Below are 12,933 nucleotides of genomic sequence, written 5' to 3'. Positions count from 1 at the left end.
CTTACTGGTATTTTTGTGGAAAGAAAAAAGATGGATGAAGCAGTGGAAAAACAAAGGATTACAAGTTGAAGATGTCATCACCTGGACCCTCCATAAAATTCCTTGAATGAGGCAGGGTGATTGCATGACCAAAGGCTCATCTGGAAGCACCCGATAAGAATCCAGCTTGTCCCACTTTCCATACCACTCTGCTTGCCCTGAGGCTGCCAAGTCATATAACTCAGCTAACCAGGCATGAATCTAGTGCTTAACACATTCTGGTAAGCACTTTATGAATATTAAATAGGAAATGCAGAAGTATCGTGCAATCATAAATGTGATGAAATCTCTTCTGAAAGGCACACAAGAGCATTAAAAGTTCAAAAATCAAGGTAACCATTTCTAAAAGGGGTTGTTGGTTTTTTGCTAGTGCATTTGTTGTAGTAAAACGGGTGTTCAAAATGCAGCTGGAGATAGACGTTTCCATTAATCCATGAAAATATTTCTCTGGGGAATCCCCCCACCGCCCTGGGTTCTGTATAAGCAGACTTCCTGCGGCTGACAATAAAAGTTATGTTCACGGGAGAAACAACAAATATCTTATTGAAAATATACCCCTTAAAACCTTCTTCTTTTCCTCAAATAGCAGCGGTGGAGTGATTCTATTGGAGAATTTCCCCTCAAATATAACTGGAAACTTTTCCAACTGGAAGGGGCCATTAGTGGCAGACCACATGCTTTGCATGCAGAAGGCCCCAGGTTCAATCCCCGCCATCTTCAAGTAGGGCATGAAAAATTCCTGCTTGAAACCCCGGAGAGAAGTTGCCAGTCAGTGTCGACAATACGGAGCTAGGTGGAGCAGAGGGCTGACTCAGTAGGAGGCAGCTTCCTTTGTTCCTAGTGGTTAAATGTTTCACTAACTGGTGAAGACTTACTGATCAGTTTACTAAAGGAACAGCAGCTTCTAACTCTGTAAAATGCAATAAATTGTTATGATATTATGAACATTTTCTCTGGGTGAGTCAAGTTTGAACACTTCTTCCTACCAGATCTGTCTACTGTATTGTATTCTATTATTGCCTGGCCTGAATGACTGAATAGCAAAGGGGTAATTTATTCAGTTTCCTGAAGAAAATGCAAGGATATGTGAAGACTTTCTTAAAGCTCTCTCCCCGGAAGTACTTCTCCAAAGTGTATACACTTAAAATGGACTAAGGAGCAGCCATTTCATGCACCAAGAGATTTCCAGTGTTTTCTGTTATTTCCTGAGATTAAGATCTTATTTGCAGTACATCAAACTATATTTAGCAGAAATTACACAAATAATGTCAGTTATACTCTAAGGGCAATTGTTATGTCCACAGATCACGATGAAAATAAAATCCAAACGCCTGGAGTAAATGATATCAAAAGATGTAAAATGGTACTGTACAGATTCAACAGTAAGTACTCACAGTCTGATTCAAGCAGCACTGAAATGACCTAACCTTTCCCATCAGATTTGGTGCCCAGCTTTTTCAAAGGCCACATGTAGGTTCACTGATGTTTACAAGAGTTGTCCTAGGCAACCAAACAGAACACAGATTTAAAGGGACCACTTCCAGACTGGATACGATCTTCTCCCAATAAGATTTTACAACTTACCCCATTCTTAGAGAGGTGTGACCTGAAAACAAAGAAGCAAACTAGTTTATTCCCCCCTCCCTCCATCCCTTGTAAAAAAAAAAAAAAAGCAGCTCATTTTTCCACACGGATGTGTACTTTCTTCTGACAGTGATCAGGGTGTTTACATTTCAAAGAATAACTAGAACGTCACACCCTTTGTTCCTTGTGCATCATAATATATTTCACTGTTTAGATGCGTTTGGAAAGTAAGATCAGCTCCCTCTAGTGACAAACATATTATGTATTTGCCCTCTATACAGAGGTCATGTAAGGATAAAGGGCCCTGTTTAACATGGCCTATTGCAGGTTATTTTGTTTGTGAGCAGACTCTTCCACCTGCTCGGAAGACTCCTAAAGTCAACAAAGGGTTGCCAAAGCAGAGTCAGATGGGAATGAATGCAAAAGTGCTGCAGCTGCTCCTTGGACACAAGGAGCCAGAGGCTGTAATCAGATACTTGCTTACTGGGGAGTAAACCCTATTAAACTCAAAGGGACTTACTTCTGGGTACACGTGCTTAGGATTGCAAGGTCAGGACCTCCTCAAACAACCACTGGGCACAAAGTAGACACGAGACCAAACAATAACAACAATGGTTTAAAGCCTGTTTCTAGCTGGAGATGAAACTGCCCATTATTTTACATATAATTTGAGATGTGAAGGCCTGGGGGAAAGACTGGTGGGTGGGGGTGGAGAGAGACTGGAAAAAATCAGTGCTGGGGGCAACAGTTGCCCTGAAAATTCCAGACATTCCTGGAGAAAATCAGGGGAAGATCTGGGGGGTGTCATTTTTTCAGTCCCCTCCCCCATTTTTCTGGGAGTTTTCCTTCACATTTCTACTTATAATACTGGTAAAAAGCAGATCCTTGAAGGCAACCAGTATTAGGATCTGAAAACTCAATAAACACCAGAGCTTGTTAATTTTTTTAAAAATCCCATTGATCCCACCACGCAGATTTGGTTATTTAATCCCTAAACAACCCAGAGTGTCCAAATTCAGTCATCACACTAATGACCTACGAATGGGGTAATCGTAGGTTGTTAACTGAAAGTGGAAGTGATGACATCTCAGAGACAGCACACTCACTTGTGTTAGATTTTGGCAATTTGTGAGTTAATTAACCCAAGACTGCTGTTACATGCGAACTCAGTCAGACTGTCATTGCTTTAAAAGACCACACCTTGGGTATGCCCGTGGCTCCTGCCTTTCCCCTCTACTTTTCTTGTGTGTTGGGGCATAGCAACATGTCAGACATGACCCAGGCACAGCCTGGGTAAGTTGGCTCCCTCATTGTCCTCATTACATGTGGGTGTTGTTGCTGACACAGTCCATTTGGTAGACTGTATGGGTGTTTCCAGGGATACTTTTGAGTATGTAATTTTTACATCATTTCTATATTTTCCATATTGTGTCTCCCATGCCCCTTCCTGAGTTAAGTATACATTTGGATACAGTGGCCATCCCACAGGTATAGCAGTGTAATGTGCTCAAACCCAAAGTGAAAAGGGCCAAGCACAAAGGTTGTGTAATTTGACCCCGAGTGCCCAGAGACCAGCAGGTTTATTGAAGCAGCTGTGTGTTCTGAGCACAAGCCAACCTTTCTCATACACCAGTCTAAATAATTTACCCTCTTTTGTTTTTCCCGTTATCTGGAGCACATTTGTTTTATTGTTTGTTGATCTCTCTCTCTCTCTCTCTCCCTTGTACCATTATCCTATATTCTAAAGATGAAAGGACTGATTTATATGCCTAGTCAGTGACTAATAAAGGTGATTTTTTAATATCTCAAAATAAACCAAGCATTTCTTGCATTAAGAAAACTTGGAAACAGCCTTACCTGTCAACTATTCTTTGGAGGGCAGGATTGTGTGCATGTGTGTTTTTGCTTGTTTGTTTTTGGTGTACACTTGCTTCCTTCCTACATTTGTAGAGCAGCTCTTCTGGAATACATGAAAGGTATTATCTAAATTATACCATTACTGCCCTGTAAAACAGCCGTTATCCCACAGTACCCTTCTTCTAATATGAAACAGTAGACAATGGGGAGAAATATGTCTTAGTAGTGAGACCCTGTTAAATGCAGCTTGTTCAAGCCATGTGTTAAAGTGAAAACTACCCAGCATCCATTTTCCTAGTATATGAGACTAAATGGCAGAAAGCATGAATAATTTACACACTTAGCCCATTGAGTTAAACCCTCTCTCCAGAAGGTTGTTCCATATTGCATGTCAGGAAGAATTTTTCCCATCCCCCACCCCACCCACCCCCTTAGCTCCAAGCATGCCCGCAGTTTGTCTCATATATTGTTTCTCTACAAGGAAAATCGTGTGTGTGTGTGTGTGTGTGTGTTTAACAATACAGAGTAACATATGTAGTAAATAAAACAGACAACCAGCAAGCAAGTTCAGTTTTTCCTCTGTGATATGGTAAATGATATGGTAAAACTGTTCACTTACACAGTTCTACCTATTTTTAAAAAGGGAGACAGTCAAGGGGAAGTTAAGGATGCTCAAATGCAATGCCAAACTATAGTTTGGTACTAGGTATCCTCTGCTCAGATATTCCTTCTCTTCACATGCTCCAATTTCCCGTCATTCCCATGGGTGCACACATACGGAGTTCTTTGTTTAAAAATAACAGTTCTTTACAAAAGTTCATAAGCAGCTGTGTTAATTTGAAAACATTTGCTTTAAACTGTTTTATAGCAAATCAAATCAATTCTATTAGTACCTAATTTTGCAAGTAATCAATAAAAGATTTCCAGTTTTGAGTGATTCTGTAAAAATACTGTCTTCTCTTTAACCGAATTTAGACATAACAGCATATTCACGTTTTGTTTCTCCACTCTACAATGGTAGGAGGTAACACTACTTTTCAGAATCACATTCTTGCTGCAGTGATCATATATGAAATCACTTCATGTCATTGTACTGGCAACTCCTTAATGTAATGTAATTAAAATATCAAAGGGGTCAGATCTAATTTTATATGAATTGTCATTTCTATAGCATCTTTAATTCTCTTCCAATATATTTTAGCTGTATCACAAATCCTCTATGTGCCCTCCTCATTTAGAGTCTGAAGCAGGGGTGGGCAATACATGGGTCGTGGGATGCCCCCGCCCTCAAATTTCATGGTGGCAAAAAAAAATAATAATAACAAAACAAAAAAAGTGCCTTTAACGCTATGGAGTGCCGGTTTGCCCTGAAGCCACATTCGACCCTTTTAGTGCTGTGTAGCCATAGTACAAACTAAATGTAACCCTCTTAGTGCTACAGAGTGGTCTGCCATCAATTTTCCCCCAGCAGCAACCCCCACACACACATTCCAATGGGGAGGGGCAAAAATGGCCTCTGGACCCCCCCCCCCAAGTTGCCTATCCCTCATCTAAAGGCTCAGCTTTGCTCCTAGCTGGGAAAAGCCCTGGTGGAGTGAAGCAGCCCCCTTCCCTCTGTCCTTTGGTGGGCACAGGGTTTCCTCTGCCAGAGAGAGCCTATGCACACCAAAGTCTCCCTGGCTTCTTCATCCAGCACCTTGGCCAGGGACTTGGCTTTGCCTGCTCCACACCGTCCCCCATTGGGGAGGACACAGGGCAGGCAAAGCCAAGCCTTCTGTGATAGAGGAGCAAAGGGGACTGAACTGGCTCAGCTTTGTGCTGCCTAGGCTTTCCCTAGTTTAGCATTATGTTTGAACTGACCAACTTGAAATTAATCACATTTATTTGTAAGCCATTTAGGGTTTATACCCATTTGTTTTCTCTTTTGTAAAGCACAACATATACTTTTTGGTGGTATACTAATATTGATCATGATGATGATACACTTAGGGCACAATCTTATGCATGTTTAGACAGAAAAAAGTTCTACAGCTCCCAGCATGCCCCAGCCAGCATGCTGGAAGTTGTCGGCCTTTTTTCTGTCTAAATTATTGCACCCTTAATTAGTAATTCATTTCAGTTACAGTTAAGCAGGTTAAACTTATTCCAGATTGCAACCAAAGGTCAAAGACCTCATGCTGCACACTCAACACATACGATATCCTATCCAAATAACAATATAATATAGGCATGCTTTCCAGTCAGACAGGAAGAATAACATATCTTAAAAAGAATCTGAAGTTTTACACGGGGCAAAAAAATTGATGCTGTTCTGAGATAAAGTTATACACCTGTCAAAACTAGTACCTAAATAATTGAAGATATACCGTGAATATAATTATGAAGTACAAGGAAGGCAGATTTGGTTAAAGGAATTTCTTGAAGATGTATCAAAAGGGGAAAAAGTAAAACTACAGTGATCCCAGTCAATTAATGTAAGAAATTCTTAGTCTCCAGGTAAATTGTAAAATATATGGTCCATCATTTCTTTCTCCTCCTCCTCCATATTGTTATTGCATTTATATCCCACTTTTTTTTCCTCTTGTGAGGAACCCAAGGCAGCTTACACATTCCTCCTCCTGTCCATTTTACCCTCCTCTCCACTTTATTTAAATATATTCTTATACATAGCTTGATTTTTCCTAGAAACTAAGGCCCCATCTACATAGGGGATTTACTCTGGTTCTACTGTGCCTCATACACTATCATGGCAGATGATGTAACCTCCACTCCGCATCAACTGTGTTTTTCTGCCCCCAAAGCCACTTCTTTGCAAAGTCATTTTGCACCTTATTATCCTGTCGTGGCAGCCTCAGTGCTGTGTGGTTGTCTGTGTGGCCTTGACTGGCTTTGACGCGGGCTGGGAGGGAGCAGCACTGAAAGGCAAAAGGGCAAGTTGCATCATGAAAGGGTGGACATGAGGAGAGGTATTGGCTAAACATTTCTACTTGGAAGTAACTCATTCTCCTCCATTGCACTTCACTGAGCATGCATGTGGGGAGAGGGGCAGGGAGCAACCCTGTTGTTTTAAATCTCTGCTCTTATGGAAGAGTGAAGGTATGCAAGACTGTAACGATTTTAAAAGCTGATCACCCCTAAATGACCCTTATTCCTGCTGAGAAAAGGTGGACACAAGGTGTTGGCGAAACATATCTACTCGGACGTAACCCATTGTCTTCCATTGCACTTCAGTAACTACATGAGTGGGGAGAGGGGCAGAGACCAAGCCTCCACTCATTTGCTGCTCTGCACCTACACAGTTGATGATGTTCAGTTCTACTCGCGGGACTTCGCCCACACAACCAACTAATGCAGTTTTAGGTGCTGTTTGCCCTGTGAAAGCATGTTTTTTAAAAATGTATACACCCCTTTACTGGCTATGTTTGCCATGAGAGGAGCAAACCCAATTTCATTAAAATCCAGATTTAAACGGATTCACCTCATGAAGTGTCTCCGTGTAGATGGGTCCTAACACTACAATCTAATCCACAGTTGCCTGGGAGAAAGTTCATTGTATCCAGGAAAATTTATTTCTGATCTTCGTAAGCTTGAATTATGCTATCATCCCATGAATATTTGCTGGAAGGTAAGCCCAAATCAGTACAGTGGGAACTACTGCTGAATAAACATGAATAACATCAGATGGTGAGAAATTCCCCCCAAATACTATCAAAATAAGCCAGCAACTATGAGACCTCTAGGGAATGGCTTCTCTGGTTGTAGATTGTTTAGAATGAGTCATACTTTGGAAGGGAGCTCTCAAGATCACTTCATTACAGGATTAGATGCCAAAGTGTTAACAACAATTACATTAGACTCAGTTCCAGTGCAATGCTTTTTGCTCTTCCCTAATCTACCCCCCGCTTCATGGATCACTGCCTTGTTGTGGCGAAGGGGCTTGCGTAACTCAGAGAAGCTATAAGCTATGCCGTGCAGGGCCACCCAAGACGGACAGGTCATGGCAGAGAGTTCTGACAAAATGTGGTCCACTGGAGAAGGAAATGGCAACCCACTCCAGTATTCTTGCCAAGAAAACCCCATGGAACGTATCACAAGCCTAAAAGAGATGACGCCGGAAGATGAGCCCCTCAGGTCGGAAGGTGTCCAATATACTACTGGGGAAGAGCAGAGGGTATTTCCAAGTAGCGCCAGAAAGAGTGAAGCGGCTGGGCCAAAGCCGAAAGGACACTCAGGTGTGGATGTGTCTGGTGGTGAAAAGAAAATCCAATGCTGTAAAGAACAATATTGTTTAGGAACCTGGAATGTCAGATCAATGAATCAAGGTAAGCTGGAGGCGGTCAAACATGAGATGGCAAGATTGAACATTGACATCTTGGGAATCAGTGAACTCAAATGGACAAGCATGGGCGCATTTAATTCAGGTGACCATCATATCTACTATTGTGGGCAAGAATCCCTTAGAAGAAATGGAGTAGCACTCATAGTCAACAAAAGGGTGGGAAAAGCAGTACTGGGGTACAATCTTAAAAATGATAGAATGATCTCAGTACGAATCCAAGGCAAACCATTCAACATCACAGTAATTCAAGTCTATGCCCCAACCACTGAGGCCGAAGAAGCTGAGGTCAATCGGTTCTATGAAGACCTACAACACCTTCTAGAACTAACACCCAAAAAAGATGTCCTCTTCATCATAGGGGATTGGAATGCTAAAGTAGGAAGTCAAGAAATCACTGGGATAACAGGCAGGCATGGCCTTGGTGTACAAAATGAAGCAGGACAAAAGCTAATAGAGTTTTGCCAGGAGAACACACTGATCATAGCAAACACTCTTTTCCAACAGCACAAGAGGTGACTCTACACATGGACATCACCAGATGGTCAATATCGAAGTCAGATTGATTATGTACTTTGCAGCCAAAGATGGAGAAGCTCTATACAGTCAGTCAAAACAAGACCTGGAGCTGACTGTGGCTCAGATCATGAGCTTCTTGTTGCAAAATTTCGGCTTAAATTGAAGAACGTAGGGAAAACCACTAAACCATTCAGGTATGACCTAAATCATATCCCTTATGAATATACAGTGGAAGTGAGGAATAGATTTCAGGGATTAGACCTGATAGACAGAGTGCCTGAGGAACTATGGACGGAGGTCCGTAACATTGTTCAGGAGGCAGCAACTCAATCCATCCCAAAGAAAAAGAAATTCAAGAAAGCCAAGTGGCTGTCTGATGAGGCTTTACAAGTAGCTGAGGAAAGAAGGGAAGCGAAAAGCAAGGGAGAAAGGGGACGATATAGCCAACTGAATGCAGAGTTCCAGAGAATAGCAAGGAGAGACAAGAAGGCCTTCTTAAATGAACAATGCAAAGAAATCGAGGAAAACAACAGAATGGGAAAGACTAGAGATCTCTTCAAGAAAATTGGAGATCTCAAGGGAACGTTTTGTGCAAAGACGGGCATGATAAAGGACAAAGAAGGCAGGGACCTAACAGATGCAGATGAGATTAAGAAGAGGTGGAAAGAATATACAGAAGAACTATACAGGAAAGATCTTAATGTCCCTGATAGCCATGATAGTGCGGTCACTGAACTTGAGCCCGACATCCTAGAGAGTGAAGTCAAGTGGGCCTTAGGAAGCATGACTAACAACAAAGCAAGCGGAGATGACAGTATTCCAGCTGACCTATTTAAAATCCTAAAAGATGATGCTGTTAAAGTGCTGCATTCAATATGCCAACAAATTTGGAACACTCAACAATGGCCACAAGACTGGAAAAGGTCAGTTTACATTCCAATTCCAAAGAAGGGCAACGCCAAAGAGTGTTCAAACTACCACACAATTGCGCTCATTTCATATGCCGGCAAGGTGACGCTCAAAATCCTACAAGCTACGCTTCAGCAGTATGCGAACCGAGAACTACCGGAAGTACAAGCGGGGTTTCAAAGAGGAAGAGGAACTAGAGATCAAATCGCCAACATTCGCTGGATCATGGAGAAAGCAAGAGAATTCCAGAAAAATGTCTATTTCTGCTTCATTGACTACGCTAAAGCCTTTGATTGTGTGGATCACAACAAACTGTGGCAAATTCTTAAAGTGATGGGAGTACCAGACCACCTTACCTGTCTCCTGAGAAACCTGTACCAGGGTCAAGAAGCAGCAGTAAGAACCAGACATGGAACAACCAAGTGGTTCAAAATTGGGAAAGGAGTACGACAAGGCTGCATATTGTCACCCTGCTTATTTAACTTATATGCAGAGTACATCATGAGAAATGCCGGGTTGGATGAATCAGAGGTCGGAATTAAGATTGCCGGGAGAATTATCAACAACCTCCGATATGCAGACGATACCACCCTAATGGCAGAAAGCGAAGAGGATCTAAAGAGCCTCTTGTTGAGGGTGAAAGAGGAGAGTGCAAAAGCTGGTTTGAAACTCAACATTAAAAAAACTAAGATCATGGCATCTGGCCCCATCACTTCCTGGTATATAGAAGGGGAAGAAATGGAAGCAGTGACAGATTTTACTTTCTTGGGCTCCAAGATCACCGCAGATGGTGATTGTAGCCATGAAATTAAAAGACGCTTGCTCCTTGGGAGGAAAGCTATGGCCAACCTAGACAGCATAGTAAGAAGCAGAGACATCACCTTGCCGACAAAGGTCCGTATAATCAAAGCTATGGTTTTCCCAGTAGTAATGTATGGCTGTGAGAGCTGGACTATAAGGAAGGCTGAGTGCCGAAGAATTGATGCTTTCGAACTGTGGTGCTGGAGAAGACTCTTACGAGTCCCCTGGACTGAAAGGAGGTCAAATCAGTCAATCCTAAAGGAAATCAACCCTGAGTGCTCATTGGAAGGACAGATACTGAAGCTGAAGCTCAAATATTTTGGCCACCTAATGCGAAGAGAAAACTCCCTGGAAAAGACCCTGATGCTGGGAAAGACTGAAGGCAAAAGGAGAAGGGGACGGCAGAGGATGAGATGGCTAGATAGCATCACCGATGCAATGAATATGGACTTGAGCATGCTCCAGGAGAGAGCGCAGGACAGGAAGACCTGGCGTGCTATGGTCCATGGGGTCACAAAGAGTCGGACATGACTGAACGACTGACCAACAACAACAACAATCTACCCCACCTTAAGGATTCCTTAGACACAAATCCTATGGTCCCTGGGAGAGCATTCCAAGGACCACAGGATAATTCAGAGTCCCCATGTCAAGGCCGTAGACACTGCTAAGACCTTGGGAGGGGGACTCTGAGTTCTGATCCCCAATACCATCCCCCTCACAGAAAGAACTGTGCCAGCTGCTTCCTGAGGTCACAACTGAGGTCTCAGAGGGAGGAAAAAGGTGGTGTTCTGGTGGGCAGGGAGGGGAGAGGCCAGGATATGAGAAATTCTATGGACTCTCCAGCCCCAGCCCACCAACACCAGCATTCCCTCTCTAAATGGGCTCAAAGGCCCATCCAGAGGAGGAACATTTAAAAGGAGGAAGGCACTGAATACATGAAAGCCTCTGAGATGGGAGGCTTCCTCCAAAGGGGATTGCACTCTTAAACAAAAAATATTAACTGTTTTATTGTGCATTGTACCATTTGGTTTCAGTAGAACTGAACTGTGAACTATCTAATTGGGATTAGGAGCAAATGGTGTTACATGCAAATGCATGTAATTAAGCCCTGACTTTTTCTGTTAGTAATGAAAAACAGTCTCCAAAGGCTGCAGTTTTGAGTGATGGAGCAGGAAGATCTGTTTAGGGCTTGGCTGTAGACAATCTATTTTGTGGTGTTTTGTGGGTGGAATATGAAAGCACATTTTGTATGCATTGTGGTCAGTAGGTTTCTGATATAAGGTGACACATGTCCGTTATGGTGTTGCACAGTAGTGTCCAGATAGTGAACCTGTTATGTGGACTGGTCTATGCTCAGGTTGTTGGTGTGAAAGTCACTGAACCCCTAGAATTTCCCCAGAGCCTTCTGTTCATGAGTCTAGATGAATAATGATGTCATCACTATAGCTCAGGAAGGGAAGAGGTTTTTAGGGACAGGAGCTGAGAAAACACTGTTCTAAGTCAGCCATGAAGATGTTGTCATACTGTGGGGCCATGCAAGGAGCCACGGCAGTGTCATTAATCTGAAGATATATGTTCTCCCCAAAGCTGGTGTAATTGTGAGTAAGTACAAAGTGGCAGAGTTTGGTGCCTACTTATGTTGTAGCACCATCAGAGATGGTGATGAAGGAACCATCAGTTCCTGATGGCTTGTAGTCCATCTTTGTGGGGGATGTTGGTGTAAAGGGACACACTTATACCCAGGAATAATCAACTATAGGACAAGCCTAGAAGAGAAATCAGGAGCACCCAACTGGTTGTCGCTTACAGTTCCCAGATTAAACTGCTCAATCCCATATCATCAATGATCTACAGCCCATTTTGGACAATGGCACCTCCCCCTCACAAGCTTCGAGTGCTAGGCTTACCCTTGCCACCCAACCTAAAACAGCTACTCCCCAGCAACAACAGATCATGTAACAGAGGTACAAGCACAGGAAACAGACCCCATGGTAGACCCAGTTTCCAGCTATGTCCCCCCATGTCTATTCTGGCAACACCGTTACAGGATCTAATCATGTCATCCACAACATCAAGGACTCATAGCCCTGCTCATCTTCCAATGAGATATATGCCATCATTTGCCAGCAATGCCCTTCTACCTCTATGTAGCAGGAGTGAGCAATATGTGGCCCATGAGGCACATATAGCTTCTGACACACTCCAAAAAAGGTTAGATATATTTTTATGGGAAAAGTGGCATCTGGAGCATACAGAGTGCCAAAAAGGTCCAACCTAGCTTGTTTGCAAGCTAGTTTTGACCTTTTGGCACTCCATAGTGCCAGACACCTTTATTTTCCTAAAAACATTTTTTAATTTATTTTTTGTTCACCCAGCAGACTGTGGCACATGGGGGCAGGGGGGGGGCAAAAATGGCCCCTGGACCTCCCAAAGTTGCCTATCCTGCTATATAGCATAAGCAGGACAGTCTCTACACAAAAGAATAAATGGACATAAATATGACATCACCAATGGCAATATTCAAAAACCACTCAGGGAACTTTTTAACCTCCCAGTGACACCCTGTCAGTAACATTAAAGTGGCCATTCTTAAACAAAGAAACTTCAAAGACAGATGGTCACCTAAAACATTTAAATTAAAATTCATCGAGAGATTCAACTCTATCTCTTGTAGTTTAAACAGGGACAAAGGCTTTTTATCACACATGTGTTCAGCAGCTCACCAATGCAAGCATATCTGTGTTACTATTTTGTGAATAGTTGCTGTTAATAAGGTAATTATACCTGTCCATTCTTTCTGCATTTCATTTCCCTCTGACCTCACTGATTATGATTCCCTGTGCCCCTCCCCTCCCTTCCCCCATGTATATTCAGCATAATACTTC

The sequence above is a fragment of the Heloderma suspectum genome, chromosome 4, assembly GCF_057233095.1.
Source record: "Heloderma suspectum isolate Gila_16-S chromosome 4, 16-S_ref, whole genome shotgun sequence".
NCBI lineage: Eukaryota > Metazoa > Chordata > Lepidosauria > Squamata > Helodermatidae > Heloderma > Heloderma suspectum.
Note: the sequence above shows the minus strand (reverse complement) of the source record.